This window comes from Gopherus evgoodei, chromosome 2 (assembly GCF_007399415.2).
Source record: "Gopherus evgoodei ecotype Sinaloan lineage chromosome 2, rGopEvg1_v1.p, whole genome shotgun sequence".
In the NCBI taxonomy this organism is placed as follows: Eukaryota; Metazoa; Chordata; order Testudines; family Testudinidae; genus Gopherus; species Gopherus evgoodei.
This window is the reverse complement of record NC_044323.1, coordinates 19,767,384-19,783,815: the sequence shown is the minus strand read 5'-3', so window position 1 is coordinate 19,783,815 and position 16,432 is coordinate 19,767,384. Positions and strand designations below refer to the sequence as shown.

Genomic DNA, 16,432 nt, shown 5'->3' with positions numbered 1-16,432 from the left:
AAACTTGAACATTAGAAGTCTGCTAATTAAGTATGTCAGCACTATGTTCAACTCAATCTCATATCATAGCATCCATATGCCTTCGAAGCTTTTCATCTTCGTTATGGCAAAGTTCTATAGAGAGGACAACAGTAGGGTTCTATAGAAAATACTCTGAAAATATACAAACTGTAATAGAAATTGAAATCTTTGATATATATTTTAACTAACCTATAAAAGGGTGTGGGAGGGGGCTGTGGACTGGGGCAGGGGATGCAGGAATAGGTTGAAAATTAAAAGAAAGATGACTAAGGTAATATTCTGCTCATCCGCTACAGCAGTGAAAGAGTTAAGAAAGATTACGCTCAGAGAGCTGCTTGCATTTTTTTATTATTATTATTTCATTTTATTTAACCTGGAATGGCCAGCAGGTGAAAGCAATTTATGCAAATCCTTCTCTCAATAGTATGACATTTTACCTTTTGACAATAGGCAACCAAGCAGACGACACAGCCACAGACAAGCACGTTTTGAGGTCCCAATTTAAAGTATGAGTTACTATTTTTTTTCCAAAGCTTTTCTGAGGATAATATAAAAGCGGTAATCCCTTAGTTTGGTGCAAATGTTTTAAGACTTTGTGTTTCTTAAATCCAATTTGAATTAGCCTTGAACTTTAAAGCTGTTTTGTCTACTGAACCAGAAGACACCAGGTGATGTGTATAATGGAAAGTATTGTACAGTCTTCCTTTCTTTCCGCCCCTTCTGACACTGGACGATAGTACATGCCAAGAAAATTATCCAAAGGCAAAATGTCATAACTTTAGAGAGCTAAAATGCTACTTTCTTTGCTGCAAAGACTTTCTAAGCCTCATTCTCCGTAGACTTCACTAGCTTTATAATGTATTAGGAACCCTTGCTATCAAATACACTTAGGCTGAACTTGGCATTGTCTGTAAAATTATTTTCAGTAGCATCGCATATAAAATGTTTATTGATTGTTGCATAAGATTACAGGCTTGCAGAAGCATGTTGCATGTTTACCAGCAGTTTGTGAATCTGCATACTGATATAATTTGCAGGTGACAGGCACACCAATTATGTTAAATGTCTAATTTAATGTTAAATGTCTAATTTTAGACAGCATATATTTTAAAATGGCAGGGAGCAGAGCTTGATCCTACATACACTGATCCTACTTCTCCTGTTGTCTCATCAACCTCCACAGCTCCTTTACTGGATTATTTCCTTCTGCAAAAGCACATTCTGTCAGTGTTTAGAGATCTGCAGAGTTTATCTCCAGATCCTTTCAAGGGTTCATAGTTGTTACAATTTGTGACTTTGGACAGGTCACTTAATCACTGTCTCTTAGATCACACCTCTAGATATAGTAATGGATAAATGAGTATGACGACATGTGCCTCGTTTTAGCCATAATTTACCTGTCCAGGTGTAATAATGGGCAAATGGGAGTATAATTCCAAAGACTATTTACAGACATGCTGATTTACTGTAATACTAAATACTATCAGGAGATCAAGGTCAGGTCTCTGCTCTGTTACAAGCTTTCTGTGTGGCCTTGGATAAGTCATACAGGCCCAAATTCTCACTCCCATTGAAAATAATGATCAGTTGATTTAATGGGAGTTAGGTGCCTAAATATCTTTAAGGATCTGGACCTTAGTGTTGGTATGCCTCAGTTCCCCATCTATGAAATGGGATAACAGCACTGCCCTACCTCACAGAAGTGTAAATACATTAAAGATGTTGTTGGTGCTGCTGAGATATTATGGTGATAGGGCCCAGATAAGTACCTACAATAGACAGACATTGGTTAAACCCATTATGAATGACAGTGTTATAGCAATTAGGGAATGATTCTGCAAGATGCTAAGGTTCACACAAAGTAGTGCAACAAATACACTGCCAGCTCTTTCCCAGCTAGGTAAGTGAGTTCTGTGTTAGCATATTACTGCCTTTTATAGCCTGGTATTTGGGACTTGCTGCAGAAATGACCAGGAAATGATAGTAAATGGATGTGAAGAAAATGATGATTGACAGAGATATTTACCATGTGCCAGACAATTGTGTTATTTTTTTCCCTCTGCTTAAACATGTTTTGCCACATTCATCTGCTAATAGGTTGTAGGGGGGAATGCATATAAAGGACAGCAATGTAATAACAACATGAATAAGAAAATCCATTTTAGATTTTAAAGATAGCTGTCCCTAGCTCTCTCTTAAGTTAAACTTTCATTTGTGTTTGTGAAACTGCATATTATTGAACTACTATTGTGCTGCTTTTTATACCGACTAACCCACCTCTATAAAACTTTATGACTGCCCACTGCTGGGAATAGCCAAATAGTCATAAGTAAGGCTACATTTTAGTCACTGGTATTTTTAGTAAAAGTCATGGTCAGGTCACCGGCCGTAAACAAAAATTCATGGGTCTATGACTTTTACTAAAAATAGCCGTCCTGACTGAAACATGGGCGGAGGGCTGCAGGTGTTCTGAGAGGGCAGTCTGGGGGCACTGCAGTTACTAGGGGAGGTGGCCTGGGGCCCCCCACTGGTGCTGGGGGATGAAGGGGTGCACAGGCCATGGCCTGGGACCCCCACTGGTGCTGGGGTGGGGGGGGTTGGCGGGGCTGGCAGGGCCTTCCTACCTGGCTCCCCATCCCTGCAGCTCCTAGGCGGCAGAGGCAGGGACCAGGGCAGGGGCTCTGCGCCGGCTGCCTCAGCTCCCATTGGCTGGGAACCACAGCCACTGGGACCTGCAGGGGCAGGGCCTTCGGGTGCAGGCAGTGCGGAGACCCCAGCCTCTCTGCAGCCTAGGAGCTGCTGGGGTGCCATGCCAGTGGGAGCGGGAGCTCCCCACCCCACATAAGACCCCCCTCTGCACTCTCCAACCACCTGCTTCTAGCCCTGAGCCCCCTCCCACGCACCCAAACTGCTGCTGCTGGCCCAGGACCGCCCCGAGCCAGGCAGCTCCTGAGCCATCATCAGCTGCTGTAGAAGTCACAAAGGTCATGGAAAGTCACGGAATCCATGACCTCTGTGACAGACTCGCAGCCTTAGTCATAAGAGTGCAATGAATTGCCAATGGAAATGATGCTGTAATGAGTACTTTGCTATTACAAGGAGATTCACTACATAGTGACAGCAATGGTTTTAGTGAAGTCTTAGATATGGAAATGCTAGACTAGGAGATGTCTTTTAACTATCTACATTTCTGTAGAGAGAAAGGGAGACTTTGGTTCTGCTTATCTAGGATCCAATCATGCATAGCACTTAAACTCATGTTTGACTTTGCTCACATGAGCAGTCCATGGACTGGGCAAGTGAGCACGTGCTTAACTGTTTTACAGGATCAAGGGCCTAATTAGTGGATGAACTGTACCTTTTTATGCTATAGGTGAGAGACTGATCTGGCACCTAATATTCAAATCAAAATTTTGCATCTCTCTTTCCCTGTCTCTGACTCACACACACATGCACAAAGTTAGGATGTGTTTGGATGCAGCCTTTTGTTTTGACCTTTTATAGAGTTAAAAACCCAGCTATTAAATTAAGAGAGATGCAGATTTGGATTTTGAACTATCCCAGAATTTTGTTTCAAGATAACTTGTAACAGATGTATAACCAGGAGCATTTGGGGAGCAGTAAAGTTAATTAGTTTTTGATCAAATGGTTTTTCATTGGAAAATGCCTCTTCATCAAAACAGAGAGACACAATAGCCCAGCATAGTCAACTGCCTGCTGGGCACTCAGTTGGAATGTTGGGTACTTGGGTTCAAGTCCTTGCTTCAAGTCAGGCAAAGCAGGGCCCTGAGCCCAAGGGTATGGCTACACTTGAAATTTCAAAGCGCTGCCGCGGCAGCGCTTTGAAGTGTGAGTATGGTCGGAGCACCAGCGCTGGGAGAGAGCTCTCCCAGCGCTGCACGTAAACCACATCCCTTATGGGTGTAGCTTGCAGCACTGGGAGCCGCGCTCCCAGCGCTGCAGCACTGATTACACTGAGGCTTTACAGCGCTGTATCTTGCAGCGCTCAGGGGGGTGTTTTTTCACACCCCTGAGCGCAAAAGTTGCAGCACTGTAAAGTGCCAGTGTAGCCAAGTCTCCCATATCCCAGGGGAGTACCCTAACCACCAGGCTATTGGCTATTAGGGAGTTTAGGAGTCTCTCTACATCTCTCCTGTTTAACTCTTTCCCCTCTTTTGCAAAATGGGAAAATTTTTCCAAACTCTCAAATATTCATCGGACCTGAAAACCCATTTCCCATCCAGCTGTTGTGAGCAGTGATTTCTCATTTTTACAAAATGAAGTGTCATGCCGTTGAAATAGTAGGAACTGTGGTGTCCCTGCGTGGATTCCAAACTCAACAAATGGTTATTTTAAATGCATGCAGAAACTTTATAAAATAGAATCATAGATCATAGAATCATAGGACTGGAAGGAACCTCAAGAGGTCACCTAGTCAAGTCCCCTACACTCATGGCAGGACTAAGTATTATCTAGAGCATTCCTGACAGGTATTTGTCTAACCTATTCTTAAAAATTTCCGATGATGGAGATTCCACAGTCTCCCTAGGCAATTTATTCCAATGCTTAACCACTCTGACAGGAAGTTTTTTCCGAATGTCCAACCTAAACCACTTTTCCTGCAATTTAAGCCCATTGCTTCTTGTCTTATCCTCAGAGGTTAAGAAGAACAATTCTTCTCCCTCCTCCTTGTAACAACCTTTTATGTACTCAAACTGTTATGTCCCCCCTCAGTCTTTTCTTTTCCAGACTAAACAAACCCATTTTTTTCAATCTTCCCTCATAGGTTATGTTTTCTAGACCTTTAATCATTTTTGTTGCTCTTCTCTGGACTTTCTCCATTTTGTCTACATCTTTCCTGAAATGTGCACCAAGAACTGGACACAATACTCCAGCTGAGGCCTACTCAGTATGGAGTAGAGCAGAAGAATTACTAGTTGTGTCTTGCTACACCACTCCTGCTAATACATCCCAGAATGCTGTTCGCTTTTTTTGCAACAGTGTTACACTGTTGAGTCATATTTAGCTTGTGGTCCACTAAAACCCCCAGATCCCTTTCTGCAGTACTCCTTCCTAGGCAGTCATTTCCAATTTTGTATGTATGCAATGGATTGTTCATTCCTAAATGAAGTACTTTGCATTTGTCCTTATTGAATTTCATCCTATTTACTTCAGACCATTTTCCCAGTTTGTCAAGATCATTTTGAACGTTAATCCTATCCTCCAAAGCACTTGCAACCCCTCCCAGCTTAGTAATGTTCACAAACTTTATAAGTGTTCTCTCTATGCCATTATCTAAATAATTGATGAAGATATTGAACAGAACCGGACCCAGAACTGATCCCTACAGGACCCCATTCATTATGCCCTTTCAGCATGACTGTGAACCACTGATAAATGCTCTCTGGGAATGGTTTTCTAACCAGTTTTGCACCCACTTTATAGTTGCTCTATCTAGGTTGCATTTTCCTAGTTTGTTTATGAGAAGGTCATGTGAGATAGTATCAAAAGCTTTACAAAGTCAAGATGTACCTCGTCTATTGCTTCCCCCCTATCCACAAGGCTTGCTACCCAGTTGAAGAAAGCTATCAGGTTGGTTTGACATGATTTGTTCTTGACAAATCCATGCTGTTACTTATCTTCTTATTGTTTTCTAGATGTTTTCAAACTGATTGCTTAATTATTTGCTCCATTATCTTTCTGAGTACAGTAGTTAAGGTGACTGGTCTGTAATTCCCCAGATTGTCCTTATTTCCCTTTTTATAGATTAGCCCTATATTTGCCCTTCTTCGGTCTTCTGGCATCTTTTCCGTATTCCGTGACTTTTCAAAGATAATCACTAATGGCTCAGATATGTCCTCAGTCAGCTCCTTGAGTATTCTAGTATGCATTTGGTCAGGCCCTGTTGACTTGAAGATATCTAATTTGTCTAAGTAATTTTAACTTGTTCTTTTCCTATTTTAGCCTCTGATCCTACCTCATTTTCACTGGCATTCACTATGTTAGACATCCAATCACCACCAATCTTCTTGGTGAAAAACAAAACAAAGAAGTCATTTAGAACCTCTGCCATTTCCATATTTTCTGTTATTATCCCCCCCCAGCTTGTCTCCTATTTCCATCTCCAGCATTATTATGAAGAGAGGTATGTTGTGTAAAAAAATTTTCAGCTGACACAACCACCATTGTGTCAAATCCATCTTGGTCACAGTTTCTTACCTCATGAGAAGTAATAAGGTAAGAAAATTTGGTGTAGTAGGGTGGTGGAAGGAAATTTATATAGTAAAAGGCAAGTCTAGTTTGCAACAATGTCCATATTATTTCTAAAGCACACATATACCCAAAATAGGGCTTTCATCAACAAATCCCAAAGCACAGTGAAAATATTAATTAATTGACCTTTAACACCCATGTGACTTTAGATAAGTCTAGAGTGACCAGATGTCCCAATTTTATAGGGACAGTCCCGATATTCGGGACTTTTTCATATATGGGCACCTCTTACCCCCCACACTCCATCCCGATTTTTCATACTTGCTGTCTGGTCACCCTAGGTAAGTCTTAGAAGCCAATTGAAGAGTTGGCTGACCTGACCCCATGGTCTGTAAAGTACGTAAATAAGCAGAGCCAATCAAATAATACAAATATATGTTATTTTGAATAAATGTGCCAAGTTTGCTTTGCTGTGCTTCATGGAGTCATACTCTTTGTCATTCATGAGTATTAGGGAAAACTGCTGGGTATTTGTGAAAATGTTTATGAATCCCCAAAACATCATGAATCTTAGCATGTGTGATTATTTGTTTGAAAATTAATACAAGTAGCATGTTCAGTATTTAATATTGGTTATTCTCCCATTTCAAATATTTCTATAATTTGAACAGGGTACAGAAATAATATGTGAATTATGTGATCCACCAAATGACAAATATGAAAGAGAGTAGTTCACATGAACTATTCACATTCAATCCACAGTCTGAAAATCATTTGTCCATAATGATTTATTTGGCAACTATTTATGAGTGGCAAATACTTTTGAGTAGCAAGTACATTCACAGAAAATCAGGATTAGTTTGTAAATGAGTTACTTATCTGAAAAAGTGCTAAATTTGTAGATAATATCATTTGTTACATGGTTTGACCAACTGTAATTATTACACTTTTTACAGGCAAGTGAACTGAGATGGGGCAGATTTTCAAGAATACCCATGGGAATTAGGATCATGAGTTAAATTAAAAGTCAACTGGACGTATGTTCCTAAATCCCTTTGGCATTTTAAAAATCTCTCTGAGAGGTTAATGTACCTATCCAAGGTAAGTGAAGAACCAAGAATAGAGCCCAGGGGTCCTGATTCCAGGTCATTTCTTAATGATTATGTACAATTCGGCCTCTAGTTTTCTGTTATTAAACTGGCTCTTAATAGTCACAACCCATGCTAATCTTTTGTAGGTCTTTTGATGTGCAGGTAATTCATCCTGTCACTCTGAAGGTAGCAGGTCTAGTACCCACATATTCAGAACTAACTTGGCTTTTGCCAAACAATTCACGTCTTTCTTTTTTCTCTTTCTCCAGAAGACTACATCAAAACATAGAAGGGATGTTTTTGAAGTGAAATAGCTTTTTCAAACTATCAGTGAATAGCAACCTCATTAAATTTTAGAGATACTTTTTTGTATCTCATTTTTTAGGGGGTGGAGGCGAGACAGATTGTCTGGCTTTCCATATCCACAGCCTATTATGGTATCCAAAGAAGACCATAAAATCACATTCTTGGCACCATAATGATAATGGGTGAATGTGCCATTTTCAAGTCCTGATGTTTTTTGCCATTTGTGTTTTATTTACAGTCTTTTTCACAAAGATGAGTTGACACAGTTTGTGTGTCTGTTTTATTCTGCTCATTAGAGTAGCCTGCCTGTATATCTCTCTATAAATGTATATGTATGTGTATTATCAGTTGTGTTTTAGATTGTCCCACAGCAGACATTTACATTGACTGCAATTCTTCTACTTTCACTTGTTTTGAAAGGCAAAGAATTAGTATTTATTTATTAATTCTGCCAGAAAAAGCATATTAACTTCATTTTCAACTCCCTACCTCCCTGAAAGATGGATTATGTCAAAGCTCTTCAGCTGGGATCTGAACCTGTGACATTCTGTCATGATGACAAGAATGCTAACTAATAAATCAGGAACACTGCTAATACAAAAGTGAACTAAATTACTCGTATAAGCCCTACTGCATTCTCTTCCCCTTTCCTGAGCACTGTGAAAACTTTTCCCTACATAGCCAGTCACACCATTTGTCTTGGCTGGCCACAAAGTTTGTCAGAAATCCATGCAACCTAGATATTTTTCCCCTTGCAGTACATCCAAATGGAACATGTGTTCCTCAAAATTGAAGTGTTAATATGAGTATATTCCTATAACATTTTGATTTTTGTTATATAAAAATACTATAGTAATAGAAGGAAAGCAGTGTATATAATTTTGTTTTTTTCAAGGTTGGCTTCATAGTGTGTGATAGCAGATTTTACAGGATATGAAGAGGAATCTTCCCTTTTATACAGCACCATTGGGCTAAGGATCTGAATGCACCTTTCATGTATTAATGAATTTAGTCCCACAACACCCCTAAGGGACTGTTATGTTCTATGATGTCCATCTTACAGATAAGAAGAATGAGGCACTGAGAAATTAAATGACTTCCACAAGGTCACATGGTCTGTCAGTGACAGATATGGGAACAGAGCTCAGACCTCTTGACTCCCTATCCTGTGCTGTAACCCTGGTCACTTGGGTTGCCACATGTCACTGCACCTTGTGTATAAGATGCTGAGTCCAAAAGTGTACAGATATCATAAACCTAGTCCCAGATTTGGACCTTAGCGTCCAAAATATGGGGGTTAGCATGAAAACCTCCAAGCTTAGTTACCAGCTTGGACCTTGTATGGCTGCCACCACCCAAACAATTAGAGTGTTTTGGGGCACTCTGGTCCCCACAAAAACCTTCCCTGGGGACCCCAAGACCCAAATCCCTTGAGTCTCACAACAAAGGGAAATAATCCTTTTTCCCTTCCCCCCTCCAGGTGCTCCTGGAGAGATACACAGACACAAGCTCTGTGAATCTAAACAGAGGGACTCCCCCCTCCCCGTTTTCCAGTCCTGGAGAACAGAATTACCGAGAGTTAATCTCTCTTTCCCCCCTCACCCAGAGGGAATGCAAAGTCAGGCTAGTAAATCTAACACACACAGATTTCCCCTTGACTTCTTCCTCCCACCAATTCCCTGGTGAGCACAGACTCAATTCCCTGGAGTTCCCCGCTAAAGAAAAACTCCAACAGGTCTTAAAAAGAAAGCTTTATGTAAAAAGAAAGAAAAATATGTAAAAATGGTCTCTCTGTATCAAGGTGACAAATACAGGGTCAATTGCTTAAAAGAAATATGAATAAACAGCCTTATTAAAAAAGAATACAATTCAAAGCACTCCAGCAACTATACCCAGGTAAATACAAAAGAAAACAATAGAAACCTTACTGCCTTACTATATTTGTACTTACAACTTGGAAACAGAAGATTAGAAAGCAGGAAACAGAAATTCTCTCATAGCCGAGAGAGAGACAGACAGAAGACCAAAGAACAAAGGACTCACACACAACCTTCCCTCCACCCAGATCTGAAAAAGTCTGGTTTCCTGATTGGTCCTCTGGTCAGGTGTTTCAGGTACTTATTTCCAGGTGTAAGAGACATTAACCCTTAGCTATCTGTTTATGACAACAGAATACTGTACTTTTTTGCTGGGTTGGGGCAGGGCAACTCCATATCCTGGTTTGTGAGATCTGGCATGATCTAGGTAATCACAGAATCATATGGGTTGGAAGAGACCTCAGGAGGTCATCTAGTCCAACCCACTGCGCAAAACAGGACCAACCCCAACTAAATCATCCTATCCAGGGTTTTGTTAAGCTGGGCCTTAAAAACCTATAAGGATTGAGATTCCACCACCTCCATAGGTAACCCCTTCCAGTGCTTTGCCACCCTCCTAGTGAAATAGTTTTTCCTAATATCCAATCTAGACCTCCCCCACTGCAACTTGAGACCATTGCTCCTTGTTCTGTCATCTGCCACCACTGAGAACAGCCTAGCTCCATCCTCTTTGGAAGGCCCCCCCCATCAGGTAGTTGAAGGCTGCTATCAAATCCCCCCTCACTCTTCTCTTCTGAAGACTAAAAAAGCCCAGTTCCCTCAGCCTATCCTCATAAGTCATGTGCCCCAGACCCCTAATTGTCGCCCTCCGTTGGACTCTCTCCAATTTGTCCACATCCTTTCCGTAGTGGGGGCCTAAATGGAGCCATTGCAGTCCAGAAAGCACAGCACTTCCAAAAGGAAAGCTCAATGGATCCAAAATACAACTTTTTAAACAGAGCATCCTGGAGGTTACCACTGGGGAATTGGTAGGCCAAACAGATAGTCATAGGAATCCACAGTGAAGGAGAGAGATTGAATCTGTTAAGGAAATTTGCATCATTGTACCTCCATTGATGCAAACCCCTAATGTAGATGCACTCACCAATGTGTAAGATGGGGCTCACATCACTGCAGACTTTCCTAAAGTAGACAGGCCCTTACAGACTGAGCAACACTTTCAATTGACTAGTTCTATGACCTTTTGCCAGCTGGCAAAATCATCTTTCACTCTTCAAGGACAACCTCTTCAATTTATCCTTCCAGTGGATCAATCAACCTGCAAGTTCCTTCCCATCTGCCCAAAACCTCCCATGCATAGAACCAGCTTGGGTGTCTCCTTGCCAAATACCACCTACACCATAGATAAAAAGTCCACCAGCCTCTACTTACTTTAATCTTCTCCATTTTAAACAAAAATCATTTGGCCCTTGTATTGGACATCTCATTTCACAGGAGCTTTCTATACAAGTCTGTCTTATCTTACGCTGGGGTTATGTTCTGCAGTCAGCGCATAAAGCGAAAATCATGTATAGTAAAAATTACACATTGAGTGTAATGGTGGGCGGAATTGCCTGCACTACAGAAACAGTATTTATATTGTTATTTTTCTTTTTTTTCTTGTTCTTGCTGACTGCATAAAGCTGGAATCGCCCACGTTAAATGCGCCTAAGATGCGACAGACCTGTAATCCTCTTTTACTTGAATTATTTACATTTTGGTAAAAGAATCCGGTCCTTCTTTCTAAAAAAATTGAGGAGGATCCCTGTTGAGATGGGATACACATCTTATTATTCTGTTAGGCCAAGATATTCAGGTTTGATCATCAATAAAAAAGTATAATATTTAGATGATAGCATGAACACAAATTTTCACGTGTTAAACATTGGGGGTGGGGTGGGGGGAAAAACACTGTAGGCAACCCTCTTTAATAATCAAAAGCAGTAAGCCACCAGAGTAGTGTTAAAGTAAAGCATATTTAAGTCACAGAATCTATAGTTAAATTTCAGCAAAGGAAAGAAAAGGTATGCTTTGGTGTTTGAACACAAAATCTGTTGAACAATCATTTAGAGATGTGCTGAAAAATAGTTTCATATTAACATTTTAAACCAATGCAATTGTAAGAGTAATTAATTTTCTTCACTTGTAAAGAATCCAACAACTTTGTAAGAAGATGAATATGCAGTTTCAGCTTTTGCAGGAACTAGACCTAAATGCGTGCCATCATCTCTGACTAGTTTGGGATATTGTCACTGGAATTCAGTCTGTGGATTGGTATTTTCTATAGCCATTGTTGGAACTTGGCAGTTTAAAGGTCTGATTCTGCATCCATTGAGAGCATTGTCAAAACTCTTATTAACTTCAGTGAGTGCGGGGATCAAGTTCAAAGTATTTGCGATGAAATCCTGGCTCCACTGAGGTCCATGGGAATTTTTTCCATTGACTTTAGTGGGGTTAAGATTCCTCCATAGGTCTCTTAAGGGGTGTGTGTGTGTGTGTGTGTGTGTGTGTGTGTGTGTGTGTGTGTGTGTGTGGTGGTGGTGGTGTGGGAGAGGGGGGGAAGGATAGGTGTGTACACTCATTAACTTTGTTTGGTGTAGAAACCTGTTTCTATGTGAATAAAAAGTATAAGAAGGTTGGTTGGTTGTTTTTTTTATCATTTCAGTGGACCAAATACAGCCTGTAGACACACAACTGCAACTTCCGTTGAAGTCAATTGGAGTTGCATGTGCATGTCTGAGGGCACAATTTAGTCCATTAAAATATTTCTGAAACAAAAACCTTGAAGCCCATTGACAGATTTAATGCTAAATTTCCATGTGCATCTTTTTAGATTCTTCTTTATTTGAGGATAATTTGCTCTGCTATGAGATTTTCTATTTTAGAACCAAATCCTACCCAACCAAAAAAAAGGCCCAGACTGCAAGGAGAATCAACACATTTTTCCTGCACGTTCTGGGTAGGCTGGGCCATAGAAAGACTTCGGTCTTCACACACTTCTGTGCCCATAGAGCAGAGCTCTGGGGTGACTACATAGTAGAGAAATGGTGGAGGCATACTTGGGCATAGCACATATTTCCAAAAACATACCTATAAATCTGAGTATGGGGAAGAAGCGACCTATGACCTGCTATTCCTGCCCCGATTCTATCCTTAGCAGCTACACAGCTGATGCACCGGCTACTGCAGGTTAGGGTGGACTGATCCCTCAGGCCATGCACATCTGCCTGAGCACAGAGCCCATTACCTCAACCTGTGCACTCTACTCAAGGAGCTCACCATTAAAAATTATGAATTTTCATCATAGCCTTAAACCACAATCCAATAAATGGGAAACATCCCAACTGTGTGATTTGCTTGACCCATAAGATTGCCTTTTAGATTCATATACTTCCTGTGAAATTTCTGAGTGGTTTATAGTATTGTTCTTCTTTAGCTCTTAATTACAGCTATATATGGCTTTTGGATTAAAGGTTTAATGTATTTTGTCTACGCTGATTTGTTCCTAATCTTAAGGAATGCATCCTTTTCCCCCCCCTAGATTACCAAAAGGATTGGTGTTACTGTTTGTTTAGCATTCATTTTATATTATTTTATTTGTAAAACAACATAATGTGCTTGGAGTTGTAGAAGGCTTTCCTTGTCATGAAGAGGTTATACTCAGACAACAGATAAAGGAGAGGTGAGCAACTCAGAGGAGGGAGTGACTTTAAAAAAAAAATAACCAAAAAAAATTAACAGTTCACTTAGACTCAGAGATTTTAAGGCCAGAAGGAATCATCATGATCATCCAATCTGATCTTCTGCACATTGCAAGCCACAGAACTTTACCCACCCATCCTATACTAGACTCATAACCTCTAGCTGATTACTGAAGTCCTCAAGTCATGACTTCAAGTTACAGAGAATCCACCATTTACACTAGTTTAAACCTGCAAATGACCTGTGCCCCATGCTGCAGAGGAAGGTGAAAAACCTGCAGGGTCTCTGCCAATCTGACCCAGTGGAAAATTCCTTCCCTACTGCAAATATGGCAATCATTTAAACCTTGAGCATGCGGGCATCACCCACCAGCCAGACATGTGGGAAAGAATTATCTGTTTCAACTCAGAGCCCTCCCCATCTAGTGTCCCATCACCAGCCATTGGAGATATTGTTACCAGCAGTTCCTCGTCAGCTACGTGCCATTATAGGCAATCTTATCATACCATCTCCTCCATAAATATATCAAGCTCAGTCTTGAAGCAAGTTAGGTTTTTTTGCCCTCCACCCTTGGAAGGCTATTCCAGAACTTCATTCTTCTGATGGTTAGAAACCTTCATTTAATTTCAAGCCTAAACTTGTTGATGGCTGGTTTATAGCCATTTGTTCTTATGTCAACACTGGTTCTTAACTTAAATAACTCCTCCCCCTCCATGTTATTTATCCCTCTGATGTATTTATAGACAGCAATCATATCTCCCTTCAGTCTTCTTCCCTCCTTCCCTTCTCCCTTCTTTTGTTTAGGCTAAACAAGCCAAGTCCCTTGAGTCTCCTTTTTAAGGTAGGTTTTCCATTCCTCTGATCATCCTAGTAACCCTTCTCTGCACCTATTCCAGTTTGAATTCATCTTTCTTAAACACATAAGGCCAGAATTGCACACAGTATTCCAAATGAGATCTCACCAGTCCCTTGTATAATGCTTCCTTGTCTCTACTGGAAATACCTCACGTGATGCATCCTAAGATTGCATTAGCTTTCTTCATGGCCTCATCATGTTGGCAGTTCATAGTCATCCTGTGATCAACCAGTACATCCAGGCCTTTCTCCTCCTTTATCACTTCCAACTGATAAGTCCCCAGCTTATATCAAAAATTCTTCTTGTTAGTCCCTAAATGCATGATCTTACACTCTGCAGTATTACGTTTCATCCCATTTCTATTACTCCAGTTTTCAAGGTCATCCAGAACTTCTTGTATGATAGTCTGATCCTCCTCTGTATTGGCAATATCTCCCACCTTTGTGTCATCCACAAATTTTGTTAACACATTCCTACTTTTCATGCCAAGGTCATTAATAAAAATGTTAAATAATATATGTCCCAAGACTGATCCCTGAGAAATTCCACTAGTAACCTCCCTCCAGCCTGACAGTTCACCTTTCAGTATGATCCAGTGTAGTCTCCCCTTTAACCAGTTCCTTATTCACTTTTTAATCCTCATATTAATCTCCATCTTCTCCAATTTAACTAATAATTTCCCATGTGGAACTTCCTCAGATGGCTTACTGCAATCCAGGTAGATCAGATCTACTGCATTTCCTTTGTCTAAAATAGCAGTTATCCTCTCACAGTTATTTTTTGTCCATCACAGAAAAAGTGAACCTTTAAAAGGATCTTGAATGAAGAAAGAGCAAACTGGAATAGGGAGGGTATTCTCTACTTAGGAAGGGAACTTGGAAGGAGATATAATCAGAGATGTATGATGATGTAGAACTAGGAGGGACCTTCAAGGCAAGAACAAAAGTTTCAATTTGTTACAATGGACAAGGGGGAGCCTTGGTGTATATTAGGTTTCATTGGAGTTTGGACATTGCGTGGTCCTGAGGCCTTAAGCATCTTCTCTCTACTCCCCACTAACCGACAACTAATTCAGCTGACTAGAAGCTGGGAACTTGAATGGGATTTTTGACGTTGCCAACTGCAGCCCCCAGGACAGCCAAGGTGACTGGATAATACGCTGCACTTTAGTCAACCCCTTCATACTACAGTATGCTTAAGGGCTTAAGGGCTCAGAGCCTGTCACTGTATAAAAATACATTTAAAATTGGTGTCCCAATGAAAAAGAAAGTTATCCCAGCAGGCCATGACATCCTAAGACCCAAAAGTAATCAGTAAAAGGAACAGGAGTACTTGTGGTAGAGACGAAATTTATTTGAGCATAACCCTGATCCTGTAATTAGGTCCACACCTGCACACCCTTACTCCCAAAAAGAGTCCCTCAAAGATGAGGGTTCACCCACACCGATTAAATTGCAAGCTTGGGACCTTCAGTAGTAATTCTAACACCTTGCGGAGTGAAATGAGCCCTAAAAGGCATTAGCCATCTCTATCACATCCTTGGTGAAAATACACTGTATCATCAGTGGCATATGCTATTACTTTGTATCTTTATGTTGAATATCATTAAATTGAAGAGTAAAATAAAATAGAATTAAGCATTTAGTAAAGAAGTAGACTTTAAAAAGTACTAGTGGAAAAACACTATTTTGTGTTGAAGGGTTAAAATCCAAGTGCATTTTATATAACAACCTGATATATAGATTGTGCCAGCTCTTTTCCAGACCCAAAGTCCAGAGTTTGGTCTAGAGACCAGAGACCTAGCAAATAGTAATTAGCTAAGAGAAAGATGGGGTAAACAGATAATCTCGTTTTTGCTAAAATAGGCCTGGTCAGCAAATTGCCAGGTGTTGAAGCTAAGAACTAAATAATTGTGTCTTATTCAAAGTTGCAGATTGAACAAAGGATCCCAGTTCCTATCGTGTCAGTCTCTTCTCCGGGAACATTCTTCCCACAAATCCAGCCTTGAGTTTATGAAAAGTTGGCACATGTCAGTATAAGATATGGCATCCTTCTACTTCTCTTCCCAGGGACCAATGTCTGCCTTAAGACATAAAGGGGACAATCTTTATTGCCATATACTTTCACTGTTTCTTTGCTTTAACCCCTAGGAATGTACGTGGTGGACCATCAAAGGAGTTGCTCCATTCCTATGGACTCCAAATCAGAATTCAACATATATTGTGACAAAGTTCCTCCTCTACCTTAGTGGGTCCTGCGCTTATTGGCGGATTTGTTCACCTCAGTGATCTTCCCCTCTTGTGGAAGCCACAGTCTGGGTCAGCTCCTTCTGTGTCTGATCAGGAGCTGGGAGATTTGGGGGGAACCCAGGGCCACCCTCTACTCTG

The 16,432-nt window shown here is 40.6% G+C and overlaps 1 protein-coding gene across 2 annotated transcripts in view; it reads left to right on the top strand.

Moving 5' to 3' along the window:
• Nucleotides 1–16,432, top strand: part of PTPRN2 (protein tyrosine phosphatase receptor type N2) — a 1,065,122-nt gene that overhangs the window by 870,966 nt on the left and 177,724 nt on the right. The window lies entirely within an intron of this gene.